The sequence below is a fragment of the Elephantulus edwardii genome, unplaced genomic scaffold (assembly GCF_000299155.1).
Source record: "Elephantulus edwardii isolate Elephantulus edwardi_28Jun2011 unplaced genomic scaffold, EleEdw1.0 scaffold00070, whole genome shotgun sequence".
Classification (NCBI taxonomy): Eukaryota; Metazoa; Chordata; class Mammalia; order Macroscelidea; family Macroscelididae; genus Elephantulus; species Elephantulus edwardii.
Window position 1 is genome coordinate 8,195,704 of NW_006399820.1, and position 11,463 is coordinate 8,207,166.

The window sequence follows — 11,463 nt, forward strand, 5'->3', positions numbered from 1 at the left end:
TCTGTATTACCTTTTAGGATTTCATTACAAATAATGTAACCATCCAGTTAAACGCTGACATGAAAACTAATTTCATTACCTTGCTCACTTCTCAACTGTTTCCTCACAATACCATCTATCTGTCAGAAACTTTACATGTTGGTGTTATGTACCGTCGAGTCACCTGTGATTTATAGCAACCCTATTACATTAGTTCTGAGTCCTGTCCTGTCCTGAGCCAATCTCTTTGTCTCCGACAGACTTAATTCCACTTCTCCAGTCATTGAGTCAATCCATCTCATCCTGAATCTTCCTCTCCTGCACTGTCCCTCTAACCTTCCAAGCATGGTATCCTTCTCCAAGGACTGGTCCCTCCTGGCCATGTGCTCACAGTATGCAAGACGGAGCTTCAAAATTTTTGCTTCCAGGGAGCAGCTTGGTTTCACTTTCTCTAGCACAGACCTGTTTGTTCTCCTGTCAGTCTACAGTATGGTCAACACTCTTTTCAAGCACCACAACTCAAAGGCATCAATCCTTCTTTTATCACATTTAGTTACCATTAAACTTTCAGATGTATACCAAGTAATTGTGAAAGCTGTGGCCTGGATCAGGCACACCTTAGTCTCCAGATTGACATCATTGCTCTTCAGTACTCTAGCATAGTCCCTGACAGCAACCTGTAGATGGATCATTCTCTTCTTAAGCCAAATTAGGTGCCTGGGTCTCAGCTACATTCTTGATATCTACAAAGTAAGATTCAATCATGTCCAGGTGAAACTAGTTAATAAGGTTGAGTAGAAGATCTCAGTTGGAGATTTTCTCTCTTGCTACTTTATATTTTTTTGGTCCCTAATCTCTGATACACTGAGCTCCAAAGGCATGGTCTGGAGGAAGCTGTGCTGCTAACCCAAAGACATCGCCTCTCTGGCAGTTCAAATACCCCAGAGCAGCTCTGCAGGGTGGGCAATACCCTCCTATGTAATTTATAGCCTTCTGAAAACTTTCTGGGGGGTCAGTTATGATTTGGTTCAGACTCAATAGCCATGAGTGGAATTTAATTTCTATAACAAAGACAATGAATAAGTCAATTTTTATTATTCATATCACATAGGACCATGTAATTGTTACGAACCACTGAGTAGGAACTGACTCACAGCTGACCCTCCAGTGAGTTTTCAGAAGCTGTGAATTGCAGAGGAGATTGCTCATCTTTCTCCCCCGGAGCACCTGGTAGATTCAAACTGCTTTCCTTTGAGTAGGAAGGACAACTTTTTAGTTCTAAGCCACCAGAACTCCTTACACAGACTGTGCTGTACTGTGGAGTACTGTAGATTTAGAACTGATTCATAGTTGACCCTCCAGAGGGTTTTCTCAGGCAGTAAATCACACAGGAGCTGACTGCCCATCTTTCTTCCACAGAGCAACCGGTGGATTCAGACTGCCTGTCTTTAGGTTGACAGTGTAGCTTAACCCAACTCGACCAGAGTTCGTATAGTCCAGAAGGTCTGTAAAAGGACTTGTGAACACTGAAATTCACAAATACTGAACCACTGTTCCATGATAAAGCTTCATGTTAGGATTCTGTGAGCCTCTGGTCACAATATTTTTGTCAACTGACCTATACATAAGCTTATGTCTGTGTTTCTACTTAAAAACACCTTATTTAATTTATCTTGTTGGATCACTAGTATTGAACTCACAGCCAGCAGCATTATAACTTAGGATGAAATGGAGTTTAGAAACATCTAATAATATGACAGCACTATGCTTGAGGAGCACATTAAACAGTGAAGTCACCAAGAAACACACACACACACACACACACACACACACACACACACTATGGCACTAAGTAGACCACAAAAGGGATATGTGTTTACCACACGACAGCCAAAATAAGAAAGCAGAATGTTACCTTGTTTGACCAAGCTGGGAATGGTATATTTTGTCTGCTTTGCCCATGTAAGCATTGAAGGTATCCATTTGAAGGTTACAAATAAACTTTTGCAAGGAATGAGTTAATAGAGAATCTACATTATGAGTAACTTGATGAGAGGCTTCTCCCCATTGTTTCACCTGTGTGTTTGTATGTATGTTTTGTTGTTGTTGTTGTTGTGTGCCATCGAGTAGGAACCAACCCATAGCTGACCCTCCAGCGGGTTTTCAGAAGCAGGAAATCACATGGGAGGAGATGGCCCATGTATTTCCCACAGAACATCTGGGGGATCCAAACCATGTGCCTTTGGGATTGCAGCACAGTTCCTTGCTACTCACTAGGTCACCAGAGCTTCCTTATGTATATATGCATGTGTGAGAGTGTGCGTGTGTGTGTGTGTGAGTGTGTGTGTGTGTGTGTGTATTGTTGTTTATTGTTGGGTACTATAGTGCCAGAACCAACCAATAGTTGACCCTCCAGTGGATTTTCAGAGGCCATTAATCACATGAGATAAGACTGTCCATCTTTCTCTAGTGATATATGTATATAGACACACATATAAACATTTTATATTTAACCTTTTTAAAGGCACAATTCAGTGGCATTCATTATGCAACCATTATTATTATCCATTTGCAAATGTTTTCATCTCCATAATCTGGACTGAAGGGAGAGAGAAGAGCAATCTATTCCTGTACAGTTTATTGTCTCTGAAAACCTACTTGGAGGGTCAGCTATGAATCAGTTCCGACTTTGGCAATGAGACAGTAAAGGAGTCAGAAAACAATGACCTTAAAGGCAAGAAATTGAACTGCCAACCTAAAGGCAAGTAGTTTGAATCCATCAGCTGTTCCACAGAAGAAAGATGGGCAATTTCCTTCCATGTGATTTATGGCCTTGAAAAACTCACTGAAGGGTCAGCGATGAGTCAGTTCTGACTCAATGGCAATGAAAAAAAAATTACAAACCTAAACCTAGTACCCCTTAAGTAACAACTCCCCACAAATTATACATTCTAATCCCATTCCAAAGAAAGGTGACCCAACTGAGTGTGGAAACTACAGAACAGTGTCATTGATTTCACATGCAAGCAAGATTCTACTGAAGATCATCCAAAAACGATTAGAACCGCACATCAGCAGAGAACTGCTGGAAGTCCAGGCTGGGTTTAGAAGGGGTCGTGGTACTAGGGATATCGTTGCTGATGTTAGATGGATCTTGGCTGAAAGCAGGGAATACCAGAAGAATGTCTATCTGTGTTTCATTGATTATGCAAAGGCATTTGACTGTGTGGATCATAACAAACTGTGGCTGACTCTGAGAAGAATGGGAATCCCAGAACATTTAATTGTGCTAATACGAAACCTATACTTGGACCAAGAGGCAGTAGTCAGAACAGAGCAAGGTAACACTGCATGGTTCAAAATAGGGAAGGGTGTACGCCAGGGATGCATCCTGTCTCCATACCTTTTCAACATGTATGCAGAGCAGATTATCCAAGAGGCTGGGCTCTATGAGGAGAATTGTGGCTTCAGGATTGGTCAAAGATCTATTAACAATCTCCGTTATGCAGATGACACAACCTTGCTTGCTGAAACTGAGGAGGACCTCATGCACTTGCTGCGAAGGGTCAAGGACTGCAGCCTTCAGTATGGACTAAGGCTCAACGTCAAGAAGACAAAGATTCTCACCACTGGACCAATTGGCAGCGTCAGGATGGATGGCGAAGAGATTGAGAGTGTTCACAGCTTCACTTTGCTCGGCTCCACAGTCAACACTCTTGGTACCAGCAGTCAGGAAATCAAAAAGCGTATCGCGATGGGAAAGTCTGCCGTTAGGGACCTCTCAAAGGTACTCAGGAGAAACAGTGTCTCTCTGGAGACTAAGGTGCGCCTGATACAGGCCATGGTATTTGCAATCGCTTGTTATGCATCAGAGAGTTGGACAATGACTAGGGAGGACAGAAGGAGAGTGGATGCTTTTGAGCTGTGGTGCTGGAGAAGGGTACTGAATGGACCATGGACTGCCAGGAAAACAAACAGATTCATCTTGGAGAGGATTAAACCAAGCTGCTCCTTGGAGGCAAGGATTCTGGGGCTTCGTCTGACATACTTTGGACATGTTGCCAGGAGGGACAGGTCCTTGGAGAGGGACATCATGCTTGGGAGGGTGGAGGGACAGCGCAAGAGGGGAAGACCCTCTATGAGATGGATTGATTCGGTGACTGGGGTAATCGGGATGGGTGTGTCAGAGGCGGTGCGGTTGGTGCAGGATAGAGCAGGGTTTAGAGCTGTTGTGCATAGGGTCGCTATGAGTCGGAAACGACTCTATGGCACATAACAACAACAACAACAATCATAAAAATGCTAGGATTTTCAGGTATTTCCAAGGGTGAATCATTTGAGACTTCATCATTTAGCTGATTACAAACACAATGACCCACACAGCCTAGACTTTAAGCAATCAAGAACAGAATCAATATTCTACATCTACAGTGGATTTCTTATCCATACATTTGTTGTTGTCGTGTACCATAGAGTCAGAATCGACCCATAGCTAACCCTCTGGAGGGTTTCCAGAGTCAGATAACTGCACAGGAGGAGACTGCCCATCCTTCTCCTACAGAGCAGCTGGTGGATTTCAACCATGTGCCTTTGAGATTGCAGTGCAGCTTTTTTACCACTAGGCCACCAAAGCCCCGGCCACCATAGCCCCCTATCAATTCGTATGTTACACTACACATTAAAAAAAAAAGTTAAAGAGTTCATTAAAGAATAAGGTACAACTATAAAGAAAGTCTGTTTCTACCCCAGCTCAAGTAAATTTTCTCAAATTGCTGCCAAGTTACCCAACACTTATTTAACATAGTCTAAATATCTTTCCAGATCTTAAGCCAACCATTTGGTGGCTGTTAATTTGCACTTAATCAAAATTATTATTTAAAAAAAAAGCTATAAGAATTCCAAAAATAGTTGTATGTTGTCTCATATGAAAGGAATGCTGGGCTAAATGTCTGTTTATTCACCTCCCAACACTGACTATTTAGCTGTACTTTGGACAAGTTAATTCTCAGAACATCTTGTGATACAGAGGGAATATTTTAATAATCTGAATTCCAGTATAATGGATTATTTCTGTTAGATTTTGTTCCAAACTTTTAAAAATCACAGTTTTTATATTAATATATTATTTAGTTCTACTTTTTAGAGCAACATGGAACAGATTCTTCTGTTACCCACTCAAGAGCCCTCTCCCTTTCTCCACTTTCAGTTTTGTTCTGACACTGGGCACTGGCATTCATCACGGGCCCCTTGCCAGGCCCAGGGGTTAGTTCATCCATCTAAAACCCTCTGATTATTGCACCTCATTCGCCAATAATTGGCTTTAATCATAAACTTCTGTAGTTATGTACCATTTGTTGTTATGTACCATCGAATCATTTCTTTGAAAGTTTCCTCTCTCCAAAAAGACATAAAATAAGAAGTGAAATGTGAGGCTCTATCATATATCGCTGATGGGGCCATCACACATCTAAAATGGAATCACCACTTTGGAAAATAGTTCTGCAGTTTCTTGAAAAGGGGAGCTGAAATCTACCAAGCAAAAGAGCATGTTAGCACTGTACTATTCAAGTATAAAAAGGAACAAACCGGGATGGGGGCAGGGAGATGAAAGGTAGGGAGGGCAGAATTCATGGTGTCACAGAACTTAGAGAGAAAAGGAGCTGAAAAGGGAATTAGGAAAGATCCAGTGGGGACCTGAAAAGAGGGGGAAATCGTGCCCATCGATAATGGTGATTAATTTTATAAAACACAGTGTATGCGAATGATCGTAGGAAGCACAGAATGAAAGAAGGAATGTGTGTAACACAATATACACACAAGAAAGGCAATGTATGCAAATTTTGTATGCAAACAAACATAAAATTTTAAAAAATAGTAAAGTTCATGTTGTAAACCCACTTTCCAGGTTCCCAGCAGAAAAGACCTATTGACCCTCTGCTGTAAAGGCTACAGCCAACAAAACCCTATGTGGAAATTCTCTTCTGTCACATTAGATTACTTTCAGTGAAAAAACAACTCTATACCAACTTGAAAGCATGAGTGGCATCCAAGTCCAAAATGGCTTGCTTCCAGAAACTATGAACAGTGCTTCAGCCTTTCATTCATAGGATCCCTATGAATTGTCTACAACTCGACAGCACGTAACAATAACAACAATGACAGCATAGAGCTACGTTGGCCCAGTGTACAGAAAGTTATGCTACCAAGCCCAAAGTGGATGTATGATTTTAATCTGTAGCCCTCAGGCAAGGTTCAAATTGTTTTTCTCACAAACGTTCTTCCAGGTGGTATAGCACGGGTCCGTGCGTTGCTGTACAGAGGTAACTCGTGGTTGCTATGATGCTAAACACTGTGACACTGATGTGCTAACTGTGATAATGGTTACCCACGGCGGACAGTGTTTGACGGAGCTTCCTAATTAAAACAAGCCTAGAGGCAGGAGTGGCATCCACTTCCGAAATTGCTTTCCTCCAGAACTCTATGAACACTGCTCAGGCCTTTCGTTCATAGGGTTGCTATGAGTCGTCTACGACTCTATGTCACCTAACAACAACAACAGCAACATACCACCTTAACAACATATCCATAGCTTTGTCTTTGCAGCAGTTCTGAACAAAGTAATTCTACCCTTGTCCTTCTTGACTATTAATAGGAATATGAACAGAGACTTAGTCAAAATTGGCATGTTATTGTTGTTGTTATGTGCCATCGAGTCGTTTCCGACTCATAGCAACCCTATGCACAACAGCCCTAAACCGTGCTCTATCCTGCGCCAATCGCACCGCCTCTGACACACCCATCCCGATTACCCCAGTCACTGAATCGATACATCTCATAGAGGGTCTTCCCCTCCTGCGCTGTCCCTCCACCCTCCCAAGCATGATGTCCCTCTCCAAGGACCCGTCCCTCCTGGCAACATGTCCAAAGTATGTCAGACGAAGCCCCAGAATCCTTGCCTCCAAGGAGCAGCTTGGTTTAATCCTCTCCAAGATAAATCTGTTTGTTTTCCTGGCAGTCCATGGTACATTCAGTACCCTTCTCCAGCACCACAGCTCAAAAGCATCCACTCTCCTGTCCTCCCTAGTCATTGTCCAACTCTCTGATGCATAACAAGCGATTGCAAAGACCATGGCCTGTATCAGGTGCACCTTAGTCTCCAGAGAGACACTGTTGCTCCTGAGTACCTTTGAGAGGTCCCTAACAGCAGACTTTCCCATCGCGATACGCTTTTTGATTTCCTGACTGCTGGTACCAAGAGTGTTGACTGTGGAGCATAAGCATTTGATATTTACATATGTAGAAATGGTAAAATAAAGAGATAAGGGGAGAAAGTGGACACAGAGAGCTTTAGAGTACAAGAAAAAGGAACAAACCACTACTACATTCGACAACAAAAACTATATGGAAAACAAGAGAAGTCAGACACAACCAACCAACTACACAGTCCATTTATACATCATTGTTGTTGTGATGTGCCATCAAGAAAACTATCACCTACCACTCATAAGAATTTTATGGCCTTCCCCCATGGTGGCCATAGATGTGCAGCAGCCATGGCTGTGCACTACCCCATGGCCGTAGGCCACAAAGTCACCAAGAACGTGAGCAAAGTCACCAAGAACGTGAGCAAGAAGAGGCACAGCCATCGCTGTGGGTGCCTCATCAAGCACACCAAGTTTGTGTGGGACATGATCCGGGAGGTGTGTGGCTTCCTGCCCTAGGAGCTACACGCCATGGAGCTGCTCAAGGTCTCCAAGGACAAGTGGGCCCTCAAGTTCATTAAGAAAAGGGTGGGGACACATATCCGCTCCAAGAGGAAGCAAGAAGAACTCAGCAATGTTCTGGCTGCCATGAGGAAGGTGGCTGCCAAGAAGAACTGAGTGCACCCCACTGTCCCCCAAGTCCTCACCTATCTAAAGTATAAACAGTTAAAAAAAAAAAAAGAATCTTATGAGCAGAAGAGCTGAACTAACCTGTGCCATCATCATCATCTCTAATATTCTTGAGCCCATTGCTACAGTCACTGTAACACCTCCTTGGATCTTCCTTTCTTATGGTGACCTGTCCAAGCACGCTGGCCTTTTCTAAGGACTGGACTCTCCTATCAACCTTGCCTTCTAAGGAGCACCCAGGTTGTGCTTTCTCCAAGACACATTTGCTTGTTCTTTTGGCCATCCATGGGATATTCAGTACTCCTCTCCAATACCCTAAGAGCTGGATGCTTGGCCTTATACCTCTAAAAAAATAACCACCGACTCGTGTAATCCTCATCACTTTTAGAGCATTTCTGTAATTCCAAAAAGATTCCTAATACACATTTGTTGTATGTTGTTCTCCTAACTACTTTAAAATGTTGTTGTTGTTGTTGTTGATTGTCTTTGAGTCAAGCATGACTCATAGCAACCCTATGTACAAAAGGCCTGAAGCCAATCTACAACTATTGACATTTATCAAAGTTCATAGAGTTTCTGGAGGCTTGTTGTTTAGGAACCAGATGCCACTCTAAAATAGTCCTCTATAATAGGGTTCTATAACAGAGTTGACTCATAGCTGTCCCTCCAGCAGGTTTCTGATCCTGTAAATTACATGAAAGAAAACTGTTCGTCTTTCTCCCAGGGAGCCACGGGTGGATTCTAATCACCAGTGAGGAGCTGCCTGTGGTTAGCAGAGCAACTCCTTATGAACTAGACCACCAAAGCTCCCTACTATAGAGTGGACAGGAACAGAAAATTACAACAACTGTATATTGGGGATCTTTACGGACTTACAAAAGGCCCTAAAAGTGATGAGGGTTATATGAGTTTACAATTTTTTTTAAAAAAATAAGAAGGTATAATGACAAACATTCAGCACTTCTTGTCTTAGGTCTCCAAGTGAGAAAGTGATCCTTGAACTGTAACTGTCTGAAGTCCAGAGAGAAAAGTGTGCTGACCAAAAGCCATGACAGGGTAGAGGTAAGAGACTGGCCAATCTTGGAACAGCCCTAATTCTGAAATGCTTTCATGAGAAGGCCAAACAAAACAAGAAGTCCTTATTGTTTAAGCCATTTTCATTTGTTCACCTGAAGTCAAAAGCATACTGAGTAAAAGAGACTATAAAAGATAAAAGCCTATTCATTAGAACATCATGATGCAGATGTACATTCATTTCTGGAGGAGGAATATGTATGTTTTTAAGTGAGGTACAGGTAAACAAATGCAGCTCTATCTAGAAAAGCCCTGGTGGCACAATAGTTAAGCACTGGGGTAGTCACTGAAAAGTCAGCCGTTCAAACCCACCAGCCAACCCATGGGGAAATCCATGTTCTCTATAAACTTTCATTAAAATCCCAATTAAAAAAAATATTTAGGAATCTGCTACTGTAACAATTACCATTTTGGAAACCCCATGGGCCAGTTCTACTCTTGCATATAGGATCACAATGAGTCAGAATCTACTTGATGGCACAAAACAGCAACATATACTTTTAGGTATTTCTGACTAAATTGCACATGATTTGAGAGACATTTAAGAAGAGAATGATTCTTTTTCTGTGCAAACCACACTTCAGCCTGAACTTGAACTAACACAGTTGTTCTACTCCAGCCTTATCTTCTACCCATTCTCTTCAGGGTCAGCATGATTTGGTTGATGCAACCAAATACATCTTAGGCATTGCTCCAGGCTCTCTCATATCTACACTCATTTTGTATGTCTAGAACATTCCTCCACTCTTTGACTAAAGTTAAAATGTTATGCATCCTTTAAATCCCAATTCAGGAAAATCGTCTTTAACTTCAACAGTGTTAGCCCTTGCTTTAATTCTGTATTTATATATACCCTTATTGTCATCCTAGTCTAAGAGGCTGCTCTGCAATCCCAAATATGTGCAGTTCCAATCGATCAGCTGCTTCATAGGAGAAGGATGGACAACCTCCTCCCATACGATTTACTGCCTATGAAAACCTGCTGGAGGGTCAGCTATGAGTCAGTTCCAACTCAACATCACACAACACTGTCATTCGTATCACCTTATGTTAGGATTTATTATTTCTACCTCTTCTTCTGCAGGTAGTAATGACTTTGAAGCGGAAAAACAACTGTAACTTATGGCTTTGGACAAAAATATTTTAATTCTGAGTTTTAATTAAAATAAACATTACTACTACTCATTACTCATTACCATGAATAAATAACCCATGGAGTGCCAAAAAGGACAAACAACCATGTCTTGGATAAAACATGATAGTAAATGAAATTTCATCTTACATTCTTTGAGCAAATTGTTAGAAGGGGCCAGTGGTTGGAAAAGGACATCATGCTGGAAAAGGTGGATGGCCAGCTAAAGAAAGGAAGACCCTCAATGAGACGGATTGGCATATTGACTCTAACAGCGGGCTCGAGTATGTCAGAGATGGTGAAGAGGGCACGGGATCTGGCAAGGCTCAGATCCATTGCTCACTGGGTTGCTATGACTCTTAGGCAACTCAACAGCACTTCACAACAACTCAAATAATGAGGGAAAATGTGATCTCTCACGATTATGTTAAAATTGCTCTTGCTACCAATGAGTATCAACTCATAAAATGCCTATGCCTGGTGGTCTATTTTCAATTCTCTTGACTTCACCAATCAGCAGCATTTTGTATGGATCATATTGTCTCTTCACAGGTTTTCCACCATAGAGGCTATGCCTGTCTCATTACCCTTTATCTGTCTACTTCAAACTCTAAGGGGTCTCAAGACATACTACACAGATATCTTCACTTGCTAATCTTATGCCCTTGGTTATCTCTTCCAGACTGATTATTCTAAATAGCCATCATTTTTTTCCAACTCACACTTTTTGACCTCAACACTTCTTCCCTAAAGACCACACATGTGTTTCAAACTACCTAAAAAGTAGCTTCACTTTAGCTTATCCAAAACTGGGCTCCTGGCTTCCCTTACCTAAAATCTGCTCTTCATTCCATTTTTCCAGGTGCTTAAGCCAAAAATTTGGAATCACACTTGACTTTCTTTTTTTTTCACTCTTCCTATCCAACCCACCATTAAGTCTTCAAACATTAGTTCCTAAATGTATGCAGAATTTTAACTTCATTCTTACTGCCTCCATGCTACAATCACCCTGATCCAAGCCACTTACCCTCTCCCTTTTAAATAACCAAAATGGTCCCCAAAATAGTCTCTTGAGCTTTTATCCTTGCCCAGTGTAGTAATTACTTGGAGCTGATGTAACAAAGTTCAACAAAAGAGATAATTTACAGGAACAGAAATCCACTCCCTCAGGGTTCTGAAGGCTGGATGTAGGAAGCACTACGGCAGTATGGTATGTTCTCTCAGAAGGTGCTAAAAGAAGGGCCTGTCTCATCTGTCCCATCTCTCCTGGTAGCTCCAGAAATTTCCTAATTCGCAGCTACAGTATAATTCCATTGTCATGTGGCTCACTTCCCTCTTTATCTCAGTCCATTTTCTTTTATAAGGATATCACTCATATTGGATTAG

General features: G+C 41.8%; 1 pseudogene; it reads left to right on the forward strand.

Annotated features, from left to right (window-relative positions):
• The first annotated feature begins 7,532 nt into the window (after nt 1-7,532).
• Nucleotides 7,533-7,859, forward strand: LOC102866736 (annotated as a pseudogene).
• Nucleotides 7,860-11,463: the final 3,604 nt, after the last annotated feature.